The following is a 19,721-nucleotide window of genomic DNA, read 5'->3' as shown; positions in this document are numbered from 1 at the left end:
CTTCTCCTCACCTGTGGTCTGATTCTTGCATGTGAGATAACAGAGCACAGTAATGACCCTCAGCCACACTCGCAGCAGAGCCTGAGCCGAGTGTCAGTAGCATTAGCTCTCACATCGAATAGTATACACTAGTGTGACTCCGGCCTTAAAGTAAATGACTAGGAAAACTCCTGATGCCTTTGAGGTATACGAGCATCATAAAATCCAAGTGTTTTATTCACTGCCTAATTGACTTGAATTAAACAAAACACGAGGAAACAGCCCACACACTTAAAAACCATTTAAGAAACTTTGACAAAACACTTCCAGAAAACTCTTTGTGAAACATAGAGGTCATGATGCGCATATGTTTTTTGAAGAGTCTTTTGGAGAAAGACTGACCCATAACTCTCATGAAATATGGCTCAAAAAATGCCGAAAAAACTGCATTCTATTCACTCTACACTAAAACCACTTTGCTCTTCATATCTTCAGTCTTTTGTATATATGCACACTGTGAATTCCACACAAAAAACTTACACATTCCTGATTTTAGGATTTATATTGCATTCTCTATGCAGAAATTTTCTCTAACATGTAGGTTTTCAACACATAAATCCTCTCTGTTAACCTGCTGCAAATAAGCAACTTGTCAACAGACCCTAAGGGCTTGTGCGCACGTTGCGTAATTGCGTTTAGCACTGCAGCGTAAATGCATGCATCCTGCGTCCCCTGCACAATCTATGAAGATTGTGCATAATCCATCCACACGTTGCTTTTTTGAACGCAGCGATTTGGATGCTAAAATTTTGACCCAAATCCGTGCGTTCAAAAAATCAGCATGTCAATTATTCCGTGCCCTTTGGATGCAGCTCCCGCTATGTCTATGGTGGGGGCAGCATTCCGAGCGCATGAAATCGGGATTTATTCTGCTGAAACACTGCACCCAATACGCAGTGTCTCTGCAGCGATTTGAAGTGCACATGTGCTGTCAAATCACTGCAGAAAATTCAGCATTTACATGCGAAAAAGCCCTAAATGTAGTGGTCACTTCCAGTTCCCGTCTCTTTAGGGCGTGGACCCGCGGTGAGTTTTTGGAGAGGTTTTGATGCTGTATATTGTCACTGCATCAAAAACACAGCATCTTATAAATCCTGCCAAGTGGATGGGATTTATAGAAATCTCCTACCTACTGTGGTTCTTTTTTACTCAGCATAATCTGACCTGTGGTGAGTTTCTAATCCGAAACATGTCAAATTTCTCTTGCAGGTACACAGAGTTTGCTGTGCAGATGTTTCCCATACAGAAAAATTACAGGAAAAAACGCACATGCATTCTTAGTGCTTTTCTGCTGCGGAAACACATAAAAAATAAGTAATCCGCTTATAAGTATATCAATAAAATTTAGTTAAAAGTCAAATACCATAAAAAAAGCTTTATTTAAAACCTGACCTACTAACAAGAGACAAAAAAAACACAGCCTCAAAAACGTGATAAAAACAGATGTAGAAATGCATACAAAAACCCAATGAAAAAAATGCAAGCAACCAAAACTCACCAAAAGCTCCTCATGGGAACGTAGCCTAAGGGCTCATGCGCACGTTGCGTATTTGCATGCATTTACGCTGCGTATTGCACTGCAGCGTAAATGCATGCATCCTGCGTCTCCTGCACAATCTATGTAGATTGTGCATGCGACGTGCGCACAATGCTTTTATGAACGCAGTGATTTGGGTGCTAAAATTTAGACCCAAATCCGTGCGTTCATAAAAGCAGCATGTCAATTAATTTGTGCGTTCTGGATGCAGCTCCCACTCTGTCTATGGTGGGAGCAGCATCCCGAGCGCATGAAATCGGCTTATTTCTACAAAAAAACTGCATCCATCATGCAGTGTTTCTGCAGTGATTTGAAGCGCACATGTGCTGTTAAATCGCTGCAGAATATTCAGCTGGTACGTTCGCATGAGCCCTTAGGGTTGCACACATCTGCATATAAAAAAATCCAGTCCAGCATTCTGTGCTACAGAATGGTAATGTATCCATAAAAAAACAAATGGCAAATGGATTGTCCACGTGTCGTCCTTTATTTTTTTTCTAACACCCACAGACTTAAATTGGTGAGTCTCAGCCCTTTTACACAAACATATGCAGCATGGTGCGATATCTTCCTCCAGCTGAAAACAACTGAGGAAAAAAAATCATAGATCAGCACTGCCTTATTATTTTACATTGATGCGAGTGCAATCCGATTTTTTTATCAGATTGCACTCATCGTATTTATACGCAGATGTGATCAATCCCTCAGTCTGAAGTCAGCAACGGACAAGAAAAGTCAGAAAGAAATGACGAAAGGTGTTGCATTTTAGGACAAAAACATGGTAATTGAGAGGCCATATATCTGCTTAACTTTTTAATGACACAAACTATTGGAGATCATTAAAGAGGTTTTCCAGTCTAAAATTCTTAGGCTATGTGTCCACGGTAGAATGTTGCTGCGGATTTTTCTGCATGAAAATCCGTGGCTTTCCTGCAAAATCCGCACCTTTTCAAAAGTGTGGATTTGCAGCGGATTTACCGCGGAATTGACGCGGATTTTGGTGCGGATTTTTTTTTTTCCCCAATTCTGAAGCCAAAATCCGGATCAAAATCCGCAACAATAATTGACATGTTGCAGATTTTTCCGGATCAAAATCCGCGGTAAATCCGCCGCGGAAAAATCCGCAGCATGGGCACAGCATTTCCAAAAAGCCATAGAAATGGCTGGGAGGTGCCGCTGCTGCAGATTTTCGGGAAATCCGCGGCTTTTCCGCGATAAATCCGCGGCAAAATCCGCGCATTTTCCGCAGCGTGGACACATAGCCTTAGGCGGGCTTTGCACGTTGCGACATCGGTAACAATGTGTTACCGATGCTGCAGCGATAGTCCCGCCCCCGTCGCACGTGCGATATCTAGTAAAAGCTGCCGTAGCGATTATTATCGCTACGGAAGCTTCACACGCACTTACCTGCCGTGCGACGTCCCTCTGGCCGGCGACCCGCCTCTTTCCTTAGGGGGGCGGGCCGTGCGGCATCAGTGACGTCACACAGCAGGCGGCCAATTGAAGCGGAGGGGCGGAGATGAGCAGGATGTAAACATCCCGCCCACCTCCTTCCTTCTCATTGCAGCCGGCGGCAGGTAAGGTGAAGTTCCTCGCTCCTGTGGCTTCACACACAGCGATGTGTGCTGCCGCAGGAACGAGGAACAACATCGTACCTGTCGCTGCACCGGCATTATGGAAATGTCGGAGGCTGCAGCGATGATACGATAACGATGCTTTTGCGCTTGTTCATCGTATCAAAAAGGTTTTACACGTTGCGATATCGACTGCGACGCCGGATGTGCATCACTTTCGATTTGACCCCATCGCACGTGCAATGTCGCAACGTGCAAAGCCGCCCTTAGTCTGCTGTCCCCCTGTGTCCCTCTATGTGACTGCAGACTTATGAATCCTCCCAGTGGATACACTGTGTACTGTGAAGATTTGCTGGTTTCTGAGTCGGGAATGGCGGTCACGTGACCAGACCTTAATCAATATCTTAAGCGCAGAAAACCCCTTCCTGGTTATGTTCCAACTATGTATTTTCATGTTCCAACTACGTTTTTTCAGATGGGCTCATTATGAAAGACGTCTACTTAAGTGTTTAGAAAATGCTAAAAAGAATGGACATTTGCACAGCAATGTAAAAACAACTTGCTGTGCATATGTTCAGTGCTTTTAGAGCTTATTTTAACACCTTCAAGTTTTGAAAGCAGTTGAAGTTACCTGACCCTTCTTCAGGCACCTTTCATTATGTTATAGATAGAAGTAAAAAAAAAAAACGACCACTGACAGTGAGACCCCAAGAGGATTGACAGAGAAGTCACTAAAAAATACCCTTCAGGAAAAACATTGCCAGTATTTTTCTGGCTGAAAATCAGACCAAGATTTTATACGTTCGTGTGATCCTAGCCTTTATTGGATAATCCATTTAAAAAGTTCTGGTGCAAGCAATTACCTTCATAAGTCACATGCTTAGTAAAAGGAGCTGTGTGTTATCTAAGTGTCACATGATCTGCCAAGGTAAACTGTGTCTGGCACCAAACCAACACAGCTCATCACCCCAAAAACACCATCCCCATAGTGAAACGTCATGGCAGCATCATGCTGTGGGGATGGGTTTTGGCAGCAGAAACCGGGAAAATGGCCCAAGTTGAGGGGAATATGGATGGTGAGAAATACAGGGATATTCTTCAGCAAAACTTGTTTCACTCTGTCAGTGATTTGAGACTAGGACAGAGTTCACCTTCCAACAAGACAATGACACAAATATACTGCTAAAGCAACACTCGAATGGTTTAAGGGGAAATGTGTATATGTATTGGAGTGGCCTAGTCACAGCCCAGACCTTAATCCAATTGAGAATCTGTGGTCAGACTTGAAGATTACCGATCACCAGAGGAAACCATCTAATTTGAAGGAGCTGAAGCAGTTTTGCATTGAGGAAGGGTGAAAAATCCCAGTGGCAAGATGTGGAAAGCTCATAGAGACTTATCCAAAGTGGCGTGCAGCTGTAATTAGCACAAAAGGACTCTCTGCAAAGTACTGACTGTAGGGGGTAAATAGTTATGCACACTGAGGTTTTCAATTATTTTGTCCTTTTTGTTGTTTTCTTCACAATAAAAAGAAAATCAAAGGTTCACAGTTGTAGGCATGGTATTTACATGAACTGACGCAAACCCTCAAAAAAGCTGTGAAATTCTAGGTTGTGAGGTAGCAAAACATGAAAAATTACAAGTGGAGTGAATTTGTCATGCAGTGTTCTGCTCTGCACTCGCTAGGTGTCATGGCAGCATCGGACTCTGTTCACGCTGCAGAGTCTGACAGGTAATTTGGTGTCTCTTGTTGTTCAGCTAGAACCAGGCATCGGCTGTTTCTTGTTCACTGCTCATCAGTCCAGAAGGAGTTAATAACTGCTGGCTTGTGAACTGCTGCTAGGAGCTCAGGTTGCTAATGACCACTCACAGCCGCCTCCACCCTTTATGAGGTGCCGTCTCCTCATCACCGATAATAACTCCAACGATTCTGGTCTTTAGAGTGTGATCCAGTTGTTGGTAACCGGTTGTACGATATCTTGTGTGGTGAGAAAATATCCCTGTTGTCAGTTTATTTCCTCCCAGTATCTTATTTCTTCCTATGCACGTGTTGTCTCTCACCAGTGTCTAATTGCAGTGTTTGTGTTTTGGTTCTCCCCTGTCTGCGTCATCTGTGGGGTTTGTTACTTCGGTCCCAGCCCACCCCAGGGATGTGAGAGAGGGGGTCTTAGACCAGGGTATGGACAGGAGTTAGGGTCACGCTGGTGGTCCAGACCTCACCGCCATCTGGCGTACCTCTGGGATTAGGGACAGCACAGGGTCCGCAGTCTCAGAGCCATTCTAGGTGCCCCTGCTCAGTTACTCATCACTTCTGTTGTAGCTGTTCTGTTTTGTCACAAGTCAGCTTATGGGATCACCAGTGAGGTCCTCTGAATTAGGCCTCTTCAGACCTTAATCCAGATCGAGCGCTCGGAGAGAAAAGACCAGCATCCATGTGGGCATGATCAATTTCTTCTGTTTATTTAATCAAAGTACAGTTTATTTATACCATTTAAAGATCAATGTGATATTGCAAAAGAAAAAGAAAAAAAACTTCTAGCTGAACTTTACTAGTTGCTCATATGACCTTTAAGTTTTAGCAAAACAAAAATGTAGAGTCATGCATATGAGATAAGAAGAAGATAAGAAGAACATTTAGAGACCATAATAATCCTTGAGCCTGTCTCTTATTCCGTAGGCTCCATGACTATGAACTACCACCAGATATACTTACTAATAACAATAAATCTTTAATGAAGAAATAGAGAAACTATTAACCCTTCTATATCACTTCCGTGACAGAATACTTTCACAAGTCACTGTATAATATATGGTAGCATGGTGCTTTTGCAGTCATCTATTCATTAAACATTTTAATAATATTTATTCTTATTAATAATAATACTGATAAGGAAAAGAAGAATCATGTTTATAAATAAATAAAGCTAAAAATGAAAACTGAATGTCCTTACAGGATACAAGTATCTAGATAAAGAAAAAGAACAGGTTTCAACTATGCATTGCAGACTTATATAACACTGCATATTTCATACATAATGGCATCATAGGATTAGACGTAATCACATTACGTTATCTGATCAAAGAAAGTAGAGCTCTGGTTACATTACTTTTAATCATATGAGCCTACAAGGAGATATAAAGACAAGGTGCAGCTATTTGATCACACCTGACTAGAGTACATACAGCATTATTTTGTGAATGAAAATTAGCTTAAATTTTTACAAAATATCATTGCAAGTGTCCATTGTGGAAAAGTAAAAAACATAAAGCAATGCTGATACTCCTATAGTATTAAATTAATAGGTGCATAGATTATGTGACCAATATACAGACAAACTACAATTATTTCTCCCGTGCATCCCCCATACTCTGGAACGCTCTACCTCAGCATATCAGACTCTCCCCTACCGTGGAAAGCTTCAAGAGGAACCTCAAGACCCACCTCTTCCAACAAGCCTACAACCTACAATAGCCCTCAGTCCAGTACACCACTGCACAACCAGCTCTGTCCTTACCTATTGTACCATCACCCATTCCCTGTAGACTGTGAGCCCTCGCGGGCAGGGTCCTCTCTCCTCCTATACCAGTCTGTATTGTACTGTTAATGATTGCTGTACGTATACCCTCTTTCACTTGTAAAGCACCATGGAATAAATGGCGCTTTAATAATAAAAAATAATAATTATTGAATATATGTTGCATATAAAGCAATAGTGAAATCATGTATTCATTAATCGCAGTGTGCTGACGCGCAGTGTATGTATATATGTGCCTGTAAATTGGTCACCATGCATATTGGGAACAGCATATTGATTTAGTACTAAAGGAGTGCCGGCTTTCTATTATGTTTATGTACATTGCGGGGTGTGAGCTTGCCTGTGCCGTACAACCTTATCCACCCATATTTCCAAGATCGGTATTAATTGGAGCTAAACCCAAATCCTATTTTTTCCCTGCTTTTATTTAAACCCTGATTGGGGACAAGGGAAGAAGTGAGTCATTAGAGGTAGGATCAATCTATGAAGGTCACGTTGTCGCTGGGGGGGGGAGGTGGCTTATACATATTTTAAAGCAGGGGTGGGGAACCTTTTTTCTGTCGGGGGCCATTTGGAAATTTCTACCAACCTTCGGGGGCCGCACAAAATTATCAATGTTTAAATGACCCTGCTATATTGGGTGAAGCAATTAATTAACTGGGGGCATGGGGCTGGGGGCACAGACACCACACGCAGGGCTGGGGGCACAGACACCACTGGAGGGGCTGGGGGCACAGACACCACTGGAGGGGCTGGGGGCACAGACACCACTGGAGGGGCTGGGGGCACAGACACCACTGGAGGGGCTGGGGGCACAGACACCACTGGAGGGGCTGGGGGCACAGACACCACTGGAGGGGCTGGGGGCACAGACACCACTGGAGGGAGGCACAGACACCACTGGGGGGAGGCACAGACACCACTGGGGGGGAGGCACAGACATCACTGGGGGGGAGGCACAGACATCACTGGGGGGGAGGCACAGACATCACTGGGGGGGGGCTGCACACGACTGGGGGGGTGCACACAGGACTGGGGGGGTGAACACAGGACTGGGGGGGTGAACACAGGACTGGGGGGGGTGAACACAGGACTGGGGGGGTGAACACAGGACTGGGGGGTGCACACAGGACTGGGGGGTGCACACAGGACTGGGGGGTGCACACAGGACTGGGGGGTGCACACAGGACTGGGGGGTGCACACAGGACTGGGGGGGTGCACACAGGACTGGGGGGGTGCACACAGGACTGGGGGGGTGCACACAAGACTGGGGGGGTGCACACAGGACTGGGGGGGTGCACACAAGACTGGGGGGGTGCACACAAAACTGGCGGGGGCTGCACACAGGACTGGGGGGGCTGCACACAGGACTGGGGGGGCTGCACACAGGACTGGGGGGGGCTGCACACAGGACTGGGGGGGCTGCACACAGGACTGGGGGGTGCACACAGGACTGGGGGGGTGCACAGGACTGGGGGGGTGCACACAAGACTGGGGGGGTGCACACAGGACTGGGGGGGTGCACACAAGACTGGGGGGGTGCACACAAAACTGGCGGGGGCTGCACACAGGACTGGGGGGGCTGCACACAGGACTGGGGGGGCTGCACACAGGACTGGGGGGGGCTGCACACAGGACTGGGGGGGCTGCACACAGGACTGGGGGGTGCACACAGGACTGGGGGGTGCACACAGGACTGGGGGGTGCACACAGGACTGGGGGGGTGCACAGGACTGGGGGGGTGCACAGGACTGGGGGGGTGCACACAGGACTGGGGGGTGCACACAGGACTGGGGGGGTGCACAGGACTGGGGGGGTGCACAGGACTGGGGGGGTGCACACAGGACTGGGGGGTACACACAGGACTGGGGGGGTGCACACAGGACTGGGGGGGTGCACACAGGACTGGGGGGGTGCACACAGGACTGGGGGGGTGCACACAGGACTGGGGGGGGTGCACACAGGACTGGGTGATGGGCTGCACATAGGATTGTGTGGGGGTGCACACAGGACATTGGGGGGCTGCACACAGGACTGGGGGAGGGGTGCACACAGGTTTGGGGGGATGCAAACAGGACTACTGGGTGATGGGGTGCACACAGGACATTGGGGGGCTGCACACAGGACTGGGGGAGGGGTGCACACAGGACATTGGGGGGCACACTGCGCTGAGAGTTTCATGCAACTCTGGGGGAGAAGGTTTACAGAACTGGTGTGGGGAGGCACAAAGCATTGGGCAGGGCACATAGCAGCAGAGGGTCGGCGCTGGACTCACAGCAGCATTGCACTCACATCACCGGAGTGCAGGAGCCGGACACACTGCATCAGAAGGAGAAGGCAGGCACTGATCTCCGGAGGGCAGGGGGCGGACACACAAGGCTGGAAGCTGAGGCTGCTGTAGACCCGCCCACAATTGGCACTGGCCGACGGGAGAACACATTGCAGCACAAACAGCAATGTGTGGATTTAAAGGGCCGGCGGCAGCAAGACCGCAGTGACAGCACGAGCACTGCCTCCCCCGGGAATCTGCCCGGGGGCCACATAAAAGGTCATGGCGGGCCGCATGCGGCCCGCGGGCCGGAGGTTCCCCACCCCTGTTTTAAAGGGAACCTGTCACCAGATTTGGGCCCTATAAGTTGCAGCCACCACCAGTGGGCTCTCATATACAACATTCTAACATGCTGTATATAAGAGCCCAGACTGCTGTGTAGAAAATAAAAATTGCTTTATAATACTTACCTAAACAGTCGCTGCGGTGGAGTTGAGTCATATGGGTGTCTCCGTTCTCCGGTGTCGGCTCCTCCTCTTTCGGCCATCTTCGTCCTTCTTCTGAAGCCTTTGTGCATGATGCGTCCTACGTCATATACACTCGCCGATCCCGCGCAGGCGCACTAAAATACTTTGTTCTGCCTTGCTAAGGGCAGATCAACGTGCGCCTGTGCAGGACCTCAATGCCGGCGAGTGTATATAACATAGGACGCGTCATGCACCCCGACTTCAGAAGAAGGACGACAAATATGGCCGAAAGAGGAGGCGCAGGACCCGGAGAACGGAGACACCCATCTGACCCAACTCCACCGCAGCGACCATTTAGGTTAAGTATTATAAAGTGATTTTTACGATCTACACAGCGGCCTGGGCTCTTATATACAGCATGTTAGAATGCTGTACATAAAGAACCCACTGATGGTGGCCGCAGCTTATAGGCCCCAAATCTGGTGACAAGGTTCCCTTTAATAAAAAAAAAAAATGTTAACTAAGTGCCTGAGGATTTTTACATGTATAGTGACAGTGGAATCCATGTATATATTAATCGCACTGTGCTGCTAACCCACAGTGTATCTATAAGTATCCATTGTGCTTTCAATAATCAGAGTATACAATACAAACTATAAACATGAAACAACAATATCCAATTTTACATAAGTAAGAAAACACTTGATATGAGATTTTCCATTTACATGGTTTGGTTCCAGGGTATCCAGAGTAAATATTCAATAAACGTATTTTCAGTGTAAATTGAGCCATGTTTCATTCTTATTATTCCCTTTATGAGTGTTTTCAGTTAGGAACCGAAGATATCATAGATTATGTGATGGCCATTGTTTTTTTCATTATAGTTAGCAGCATCTTTTCATATCCCATTTATTGTGTTGCTGTATTTTTTTTGTAACTGCCCCCATGGGATTAGGCTGAAATGTTTCTCTTAAATAAACTGTAAATTAAATTACTCTATTATATGATACTATTGATTTCAGAGAGTAGCAATTATGTAATATATATATATATATATATATATATATATATTATATATATATATAATCATACACACCCTGTTGCAAAGAGTATGTGGACACAAGTTGTCACAGACATATGTATGCTTGCTGAATACATTGCTTGTAATACATTGGATTTGGTCCATCGATATGAGGCAGAAAAAGCAACCACATGGTTGGAATGGTAAGCAGTATCAAACTTGGAGTTTCTTGGGCCACCCGAGGATATGATTTTTTTTTTGCGTCCACGTTACAGCTGTGCTTCGTTATTATTTTTGTACATAGTAGGTTCAGTCTATGAGAAATAGATCAACTAAAGGCCGCTTTACACGCTACGACATCGCTAAAGCGATGTCGTTGGGGGTCACGGAATTTGTGACGCACATCTGGCCGCATTAGCGATGTCGTTGCGTGTGACTCCTATTAGCGATTTTGAATCGTCGCAAAAACGTTCAAAATCGCTAATCGGTGACATGCCCCCCTAATCTTGATTATCGTTGCTGCTGCAGCTACGATGTTGTTCGTCGTTCCTGCGGCAGCACACATCGCTATGTGTGACACCGCAGGAACGAGGAACCTCTCCTTACCTGCGGCCGCCCGCAATGCGGAAGAAAAGAGTTGGGCGGGATGTTACGTCCCGCTCATTTCCGCCCCTCCGCTTCTATTGGGTGCCCGCTTAGTGACGTCGCTATGACGCCGAACGAACCGCCCCCTTAGAAAGGAGGCGGCTCGCCGGTCACAGCGACGTCGCTAGGCAGGTAAGTAGTGTGATGGGTCCGCGCGATTTTGTGTGCCACGGGCAGCGATTTGCCCGTGACGCACACACGATGGGGGCGGGTGCGCAGTGTGTAAAGCGGCCTTCAATGGATCATCTAGCATTAGCCCTAGAAAAGGCAAAACAAATAATAATAAAAAAAAAAAAAAGTAGTTATGTATCAAAAGAAATCCATCTGATCTCTTGATCTCTTCGTATACTACTTTTCGTAAAGAGTTCCACTCTGCTATATATATATATATATATATATATATATATATATATATATATTATAGATAAGCATTGAACGTTACTACACAAAGAGGATGTGTTATGATCTGTTTTGAAAAAATGGTTATGTTTTCCAGTGGAAGACCGCACACCTCTGGATGCCCTTTTCCATTTCACTCCAATCTTGACCTTTCTTTCTGCCTTTTTCAGTGGCCTGACCTCCCAGACTTGAACATAGCATCTTTTTCTACTTTCCAATTTTGTCCTTGTCTCCATCACTCTAGTTCTTTTTTCAATTCACTCTACAGGTCAGCAGCTACTCTGAAGATACAACCTGGGGTCCTCTGCAATGAAGAGCAGTTCCAGGTATAGGGGTGAATGGGTGAAAGCCAGGTTGCTATTGGGACCTACTAAGAGGGGAAGCCAGTCCAAAGTCTGTCCTTGGATGCCTATTTTGAGTTGATGGATTACTTCATAGAAGATACTCTAGAACACTGACGGCAAACCTTTCAGAGGCCAAGTGACCAAACTGCAACCCAAAACCAATTTTTTTATCGTAGAGCCAAAAGGCATTTTAACCAATTCTATTATGTAAACAATTAATTCCCCCCTGAATTCCACATCTACTTTTCAAAGTGTGAACATCTCTAAATCTTATAAAGACATATGAGTTGCCCCCTTCATTATGTAGTAATGTCTTCCATCCTGTACTAATGTCCCCCTTCCTGGGTCACTTCCTGGTAAATAAGCCGCTATCCTGATATATTTGTCCCACATTCAAGTATATTTGTCCCCATCATGGGGCCATTCTGGTATATGTCCACATCATGGACTCATCCTGGTATATGTCCCAATCATTGCCCCATCCTGGTATAGATATCCCCATCATTTCCCAATCCTGGAATAGATGTTTCAATTATAGCCTCATCCTGGTATATGTCCCCCTTCCTGATAAATTTCCCCCATTCTTGTGTAGATGTCCCCATCATAGCTCCATCCTGGTAAATGTCCCCATCTTGTTAAATGTCCCTATCATAGCCCCATCCTGGTATAGATGTCCTCATCACAGCCCCATCCTGGTATATGTCCCCCATCCTGGTAAAGGTCCCCTATTCTGGTTTAGATGTCCCTATCATAGCCCCATCCTAGTATAGATGTCCCCCATTTTATTATATATCCCCATCATAGCCCCATCGTGGTATTGATGTCCCCATTATAGCTCCATCCTGCTAAAGATTACTTCATCATGGCATATATGGCAGCATCCTGGTATAGATGTCCCCATAATATCCCCATCCTGGTAAATGTCCCCCATCCTGGAAAATGTCCCGCATCCTGGCAAATGTCCCGCATCCTGACTGCACTCTGGTACGTATGAGCCCCCATCGTGCCGCACACAGTAAAAAAAAATCATACTCGCCTATCTTCTCCTGCTCTACCGCTGTTTGTCTCATGCGGCCACAAGATGTCATGACACTGGCACATGACGTTATGCAAAGCTTCCGGGCTTAAAGGGAACCTGTCACCACTTTTTTGCCCTATAAGCTGCGGCCAGCACTAGTGGGCTCTTGTATACAGCATTCTAACATCCTGTATATAAGAGCCCAGGCCGCTGTGTAGAACATAAAAAAAACTTTACAATACTCACCTAGAAGGTCGCTCCGATGCAGACTGGTCAGATGGGCATTTTCGTTCTCTGGGACCGGCGCCTCCCCTTTCGGCCATCTTGGTCTTCCTTATTCTGAAGCCGCGGTGCATGACGCGTCTACGTCATTGAGGTCTTGAGTAGGCGCACTTTGATCTGCCCTGCTCAGGGCAGATCAAAGTATTGTGGTGTGCCTGTGCAGGACCTCAATGCCTGCGCGTGTGTATGACGTAGACGCGTCATGCACCGCGGATTCAGAATAAGGAAGTCCAAGATGGCTAAAAGGGATGGCGCCGGTCATGGAGATCCGCGCCACCCATCCGACTGTTGTGGACCGGTGCGACCGGTTTAGGTGAGCATTATAAAGTCTTTTTTATGTTCTACACAGCGGCCTGGCCTCTTATATGCAGCATGTTAGAATGCTGTATATAAGAGCCCAATGGTGCTGGCCGCAGCTTATAGGGCAGAAAAGTGGTGACCGGTTCCCTTTAATGACTTCACTTCTGTAGCTGAGTCCAAGTTGTAGAAGTAAATACACCCACTGATTCACGCATTAGCTGCATTCAGTGCAATGATAGCTTGGTTACAAAGAGAATGTTTATGCACAGATCAAAGGTTACCCACAAGACGCCATTACAATTAGCAACAAGTGACACAACTCTGTAAACGATCTTGGTGAGGAATAATAAACCAAACTAAATGGCATGAAAGAAATGACGGTCCGCAGCCAGGAATCCATTCAACATTTAGGAAACTGGAAGATGGGAGGAAAGGAGTCTTTCCCCCTCATTGACTTGTGAAATCTAATTTTACTTGTAATGAAATGACATTTCTGCTCATCGTTAATTTTACAGCTATCGGTCGGGGCTCACATTCCAATTCTTTCTAAGCTTACCATCTTTTCGCCATAAAGGAGTGAAAATACTAATTGCTTTTTTTTATTTTTCTGTTTTATCTGAAAAACAACAACAGTTAAATAGAAATTATATGTTCTGATGGATTAATTAGGCTCAACTTACAATTTCCCAACTCAGAGAAATAAACTATGACAATCAGAATAGACCCTTGAAGAGGCAAGATATTCCATATTATATAGAGATGCAGAACAGATCACAGTCGCACCACAATCATAACGTTGAGAAAGGTTTGGTTTAGGTGCTTCCAAGCCTCATTGCATCTTTCTGGTACCCTGTTCAGTGATGGAACTACAATGGCTGAATTTAGGGTGTATCTACTATGGGGCTGGTGGGGTATTTGCTGCTAATGCTGATCACACAAACTGCGTGCGTCTTACTACATGTGTCCGAAACTCTAACCACCCTCATGCCCAATGGACTCATAATTTTGAAATTAAATTGTGTGACCATTGGACATCACGTTGGGCAGAGTTTCAGATTCATATTGGAAGACACAGCATGCGCGATCATCCTAAGTCTACATTCACATATCTGTGTCTATTATCACATGTATGATAATGTACCATTTTTCTCTTATTTGTCATCCATTTTGCCTCTGTTTTGCATCCTTACTGCCTTAGTTTTGCGTGCAATTTTAAAAACTGGAGGAAAACTGCCTGAACTTTTGTGTATCAGCTAACAATGAATCGGTGAAAGACAGATGGAACACGGGTGAAAACATTGAAGTAAAAAGTGTGTCTTCTGTTTCTCATCCATTGTTTATGGATCCTGTTGAGGAGAGAGTTGAATAATGCATTAGGGCACTTTCATGGTGTGTTCTTCTCCACGCTCAGTGGTCCCTTCGTGTGCTTACGTCTGAACCCCCACAAGGCCATTGACTATATTGGTACAGAGTCGCCGTGTATTCTGTTGAGCAGCATTTTTGGGCGTATTCGACTACTGGAGGTGAATACCCAGATGTAATAGACTGCATCTGGGTGTCCGCCTCCAGTAGGTATATGTGGCCAAAATTGGTACACAAGAGAGCACAAGCTGACTGTAACAAAAGCGGTTTGTAGTCTGTAAATCTTAATCATTTTTGATATATAAAAACAGATACCAAACTTATTTTCTGGATGAAAATCTGCCATTTTTTTTAATTTTATTTTATACAGACCTAAACTTAATTTTAGACTTGCAGGGTGATTTTGAGCTAAAAGGCACAACATTTATAAAAATGAAGAGCTACAGAATTTCTATTTAAGTTCATGTCCTCTTTGTGAAATGCTCATCGAAGGATCCAGAATTCAATAACAAGATATTCGAAAAGGGTATTCTAGAAAAGACAACCCTATAAATTCCACCCTTGCATGGTAGACATGTACCAGTGTGTGTCTGAACATTTCTCTGTGGAAAGAAAGGAGAATCTAGAATGATACAAGGACAAGGCAAACACTCAACTGAAGATTCCGTTGATGTTGAATTTTATGCCTCTTCTTTCCTGGAGAATTTCCTTGATGATTTCACTGACTCAGCACAGTATAAGACCAAACCCTATGGGAGCCCGCTCAGTCATCTCCCAGAGCCACTCACGGGCTTTAATACTTTGCATCATCCTCAGAGCACTGCCAGTTCTAAATACTACAGAGGATCAGGAATGACCTTGATGTAAAGAGTAGGAGTACAATCTTGTTGTGACATTGACCTCATAAATGTGCTCCCCTTCCTGTAGCGTAGCACAAATGGATGAATTTTGCCAATGCTGCACTTAATATGTATTCACAGTGTGTAAATCAGTTCATTGTGTACTGCAGCATTATACTAAATATATATATCAAGCAGCCATAACAGAAAAACCACTGACATGTGCAGATCATGGATTAACTTGTTAATATGGCACCAGTCAAGGGGTTGAGATATATTAGGTAGCTAGTGATCAGTCAGATGTGAGCAACATATTGTAATGACTAGACATGTTGGTCGGAGCTTGTCCATATTGATTGGTCTTGTGGAGTTTTCCCATAATGTAATTGTTAGTATCTACCAAAAGTGGTGAAAGGAAGGACAACTGGAGATGTGATCATGGGTACCGAAGATTCATCGATGTACCTGATGACCGAAGTTTAGGCTGACTAAGATAAAAGTACAGTATGTCACAAAAGTGAGTACGCCCCTCACATTTTTATTACATCTTTTCATTGGACAACACTGAAAATACTTTGATACAATGTAAAGTAGTCATTGTACAACTCATATAACTGTAAAATTGTTGTTCCCTCTAAATAACTCAACACACAGCCATTAATGTCAAAACAGTTGTCAACAAAAGTGAGTACATCCCTAAGTGAAAATGATCAAATTGTGTCCAATTAGCCATTTTCTCTCCCCCAGTGTCATGTGACTCATTAGTGTTTCAATGTCTCAGGGGTGAATGGGGAGCAGGTGTGTTACATTTTGTGTTATCGCTCACACTCTCTCTCATACTGGTCACTGAAAGTTCAACATGACCCCTCATGGTAAAGAGTTCTCTGACAGTCTGAAAAAAATCATTATTGCTCTACATTAAATTGTCTAAGCTATAAGAAGAATGCCACCACCCTGAAACTGAGGTGCAGAATGGTGGCCAAGAACATACAGTGGTTTAATAAGACAGGTTTTACTCACAACAGGCCTTGGCATGGTCGACCAAAGAAGTTGAGTACATGTGCTCAGTGTCATATCCACAGGTTGTCTTTTCAAAATAGATGTACAAGTGCTGTAGAGGTTAAAGAGGAGGGTGTGGGGAAGAGCAGAGGGGTGGGGGGGAGGTGGGGGTCAGCCTGTCAGTGCTCAGACCATATGCCACACACTGCATCAAATTGTTCTGAATGGCTGTCGTCCCGTAAGAATGCCTCTTCTAAAGATGATGCACAAAAAAGCCGTAAACAGTTTGCTGAAGACAAGCAAACTAAAGGCATGGATTATTTGAACCATGTCCTGTGGTTTGATGAGATCAAGATAAACTTATTTGGTTCAGATGGTGTAAAGTGTGTGTGTCGGAAACCATGTGATGAGGACAAAGACAAGTGTGTCTTGCATACAGTGATGCATGGTGGTGGGAGTGTCATGGTTTGGGGATGCATGAGTGCTGCCGGCTACGGGGAGCTACAGTTCATTGAGGGAATAATGAATGCCAACATGTACTGTGACATATTGAAGCAGAGCATGATCCCCTCCCTTCAGAAACTCAGCCACAGGGCAGGATTCCAACATAACAACCCCAAACACACCTATGAGATGACCCCTGCCTTACTAAAGAAACTGAGGGTAAAGGTGCTAGACTGGCCAAGCATGTCCCCAGACCTAAAACCTATTGAGAATCTGTGGGGCCTCCTAAAATGGAAGGTTTAGGATATCAAGGTCTTTAGCGTACAGCAGGTCCATGATGTTGTCACTCAAAATCATAATCGTGCCCCTGAAAACCAAATACATAGTAACCCAAATAGAGTTAGTCTCTTATACAGTAGTAATGGTTGTCTGTAAAGCTATGCTTGCATACATTTTTTGAAGCTTTCGAAAAACACGTTTTTCTGCAGAAATTTCTAGAGGAATGCTCCATTTTGAGCGTTTTTTCCTTATGTGGTTTTGAAGAATTTTGGATGAGCTTTTTCCTTTCTGCAGCCTTTTTATTTCACAGTGTCGTGTTTGAAGCAGATTTCATCAGTATGTGCGTCAAAGGATTGACATCCATTTTTTTTCCCAGAAGGCATTTTGCAAAACTTCAGGGAAAAAAAAACAATCAAAAACTGCTCATATAAAAAGCAAAATCGAAATGTATAGGATGAGCTCTCCCAGTATTTTTAAAGCAATGTTGACGAAGTTTTTGAAGCAAATGTGCTCTAAAAAAAATACTGGGTGAGCATAGCCTTTATTGTATTTTTTTATGTTACTTTAACAATGTTTTAATATTGATTTTGAAATATATATATATAAAATCTATATATATATATATATATATATATATATATATATAGTGGTCCAAAAGTAGGTGGACAGTATGTGTAATAGGGTTCTCAAGGGGGAGATTTATCAAACATGGTGTAACGAGAAACTGACTCAGTTGCCCTTAGCAACCATTCAGATTCCACTCTTCATTCTTCACAGACTCTTTGGAAAATGAAAGGTGGATTCTGATTGCTTGCTAAGGGCAACTGAGTCAGCTTCATTTTACACCATGTTTGATAAATAACCTCCCCCTTCATAACCCTATTACACATACGGTACTATCCACCTACGTTTGGACCACCCTGTATGTATGTATATGTATATATATATATATATATATATATATATATATATTGTTAGTTGTTTTATTACAGTAAGTGAAGAACATAGATTCTGCATTTTTAATAATGATTTTCAATAGTTTTGATAATTTAATTAAAGAACCACTCCCAAGAAGTTTTCACCCCCATTGAGATCTATGTGTATGGAGGGCTTCTTTAAAGGGGTTGTTCAATCTAAACTCTGTCTCGCGCTGTGTGACTTCAGATTTTTGAATCCTCACATCGTGCGCACTGTGAGGATTCTCCAGTGTCAGAGCTGGGAACAAGGGTCACGTGGCTGCAAGCATGAGATATGCATATACCCAGCCAGAATCTGACTGAATGGGTGCGGCCTCGTTCAATGCAAGTGTATTGAGCAAGGTTGCACCCCTCTAGTGGGATTCTGGCCGGGAGTCTGCATTTCGCAAACTTGCAGCCATGTGACCCTTTTTCCCGGCTATGACACTGGAGAATCCTCACAGTGCACAGTGCGCGCAATGTCTGCAGTCGCATAGAGTGACACATAGTGACTGCAAATTCAGAGAATATGAATAAGCATAACTGCTTTATAATACAAAAGGAATGAAAAATACAATTAGCCATATGAAAAATTGAAATGTGACATTGCATAACTGCTGAGGATTATTTCAGAAAAGAAATATTTAGCTAATGTATTGATCAATTCATTACTGTCCGATACCCACTTCACAGTAATCTCTTATTTATGTGGTCCCTAACCAAATGTTTCCTCTATATGCAGTTAAAACCTGCTTGTGTGTATGGGTCCCTAACCAAAAGTTACCTCTATGTGCGGTTGAAACCTGCTTGTGTATGGGAAGCCAGGGACCTGGCTATATAGGAAATTGAATAAACATGGCTAAAGGGCAGGACTGGGTTCTCAGACAGAAATTTTTTTATGTCTGAGAACCCAGTCCTGCCCTTTAGCCATGTTTATTCAATTTCCTATATAGCCAGGTCCCTGGCTTCCCATACACAGCAGGTTTCAGCCGCACATAGAGGTAACGTTTGGTTAGGGACCCATACACACAAGCAGGTTTTAACCGCACATAGAGGTAACATTTGGTTAGGGACCCCATAAATAAGAGATTACCGTGAAGTGGTTATTGGGCAGTAATGAATTGATCAATACATTAGCTAAATATCTATTTTTTTCAAATAATTTGCACCAGTTATGCAATGTCACATTTCAATATTACATATGGCTAATTGTATTTTTAATTCCTTATGTATTATAAAGCAGTTATGCTTATTCATATTCTCTGAATTTGGTGTGCAGCTTTCACTTCATATAGATTGTGTATATTTTGGCTAGCGCCCTGTTCACATTTACAATGGTGTTCCAGCAGTCTTTTTAATTGTTACAGCGTGACTGCAGACTTGTCAATTTTGACCGGATAACACAACACA

At 44.1% G+C, this 19,721-nt stretch overlaps 1 protein-coding gene across 1 annotated transcript in view; it reads left to right on the top strand.

The window, feature by feature from the left end:
- The window catches only part of VWC2L (von Willebrand factor C domain containing 2 like), a 268,255-nt gene that overhangs the window by 204,446 nt on the left and 44,088 nt on the right, over positions 1-19,721 (top strand). The gene's annotated exons all lie outside the window — the stretch shown is intronic.

This window comes from Anomaloglossus baeobatrachus, chromosome 7, assembly GCF_048569485.1.
Source record: "Anomaloglossus baeobatrachus isolate aAnoBae1 chromosome 7, aAnoBae1.hap1, whole genome shotgun sequence".
Classification (NCBI taxonomy): domain Eukaryota; kingdom Metazoa; phylum Chordata; class Amphibia; order Anura; family Aromobatidae; genus Anomaloglossus; species Anomaloglossus baeobatrachus.
Note: the sequence above shows the minus strand (reverse complement) of the source record. Positions and strands in the feature narration are given on the sequence as shown.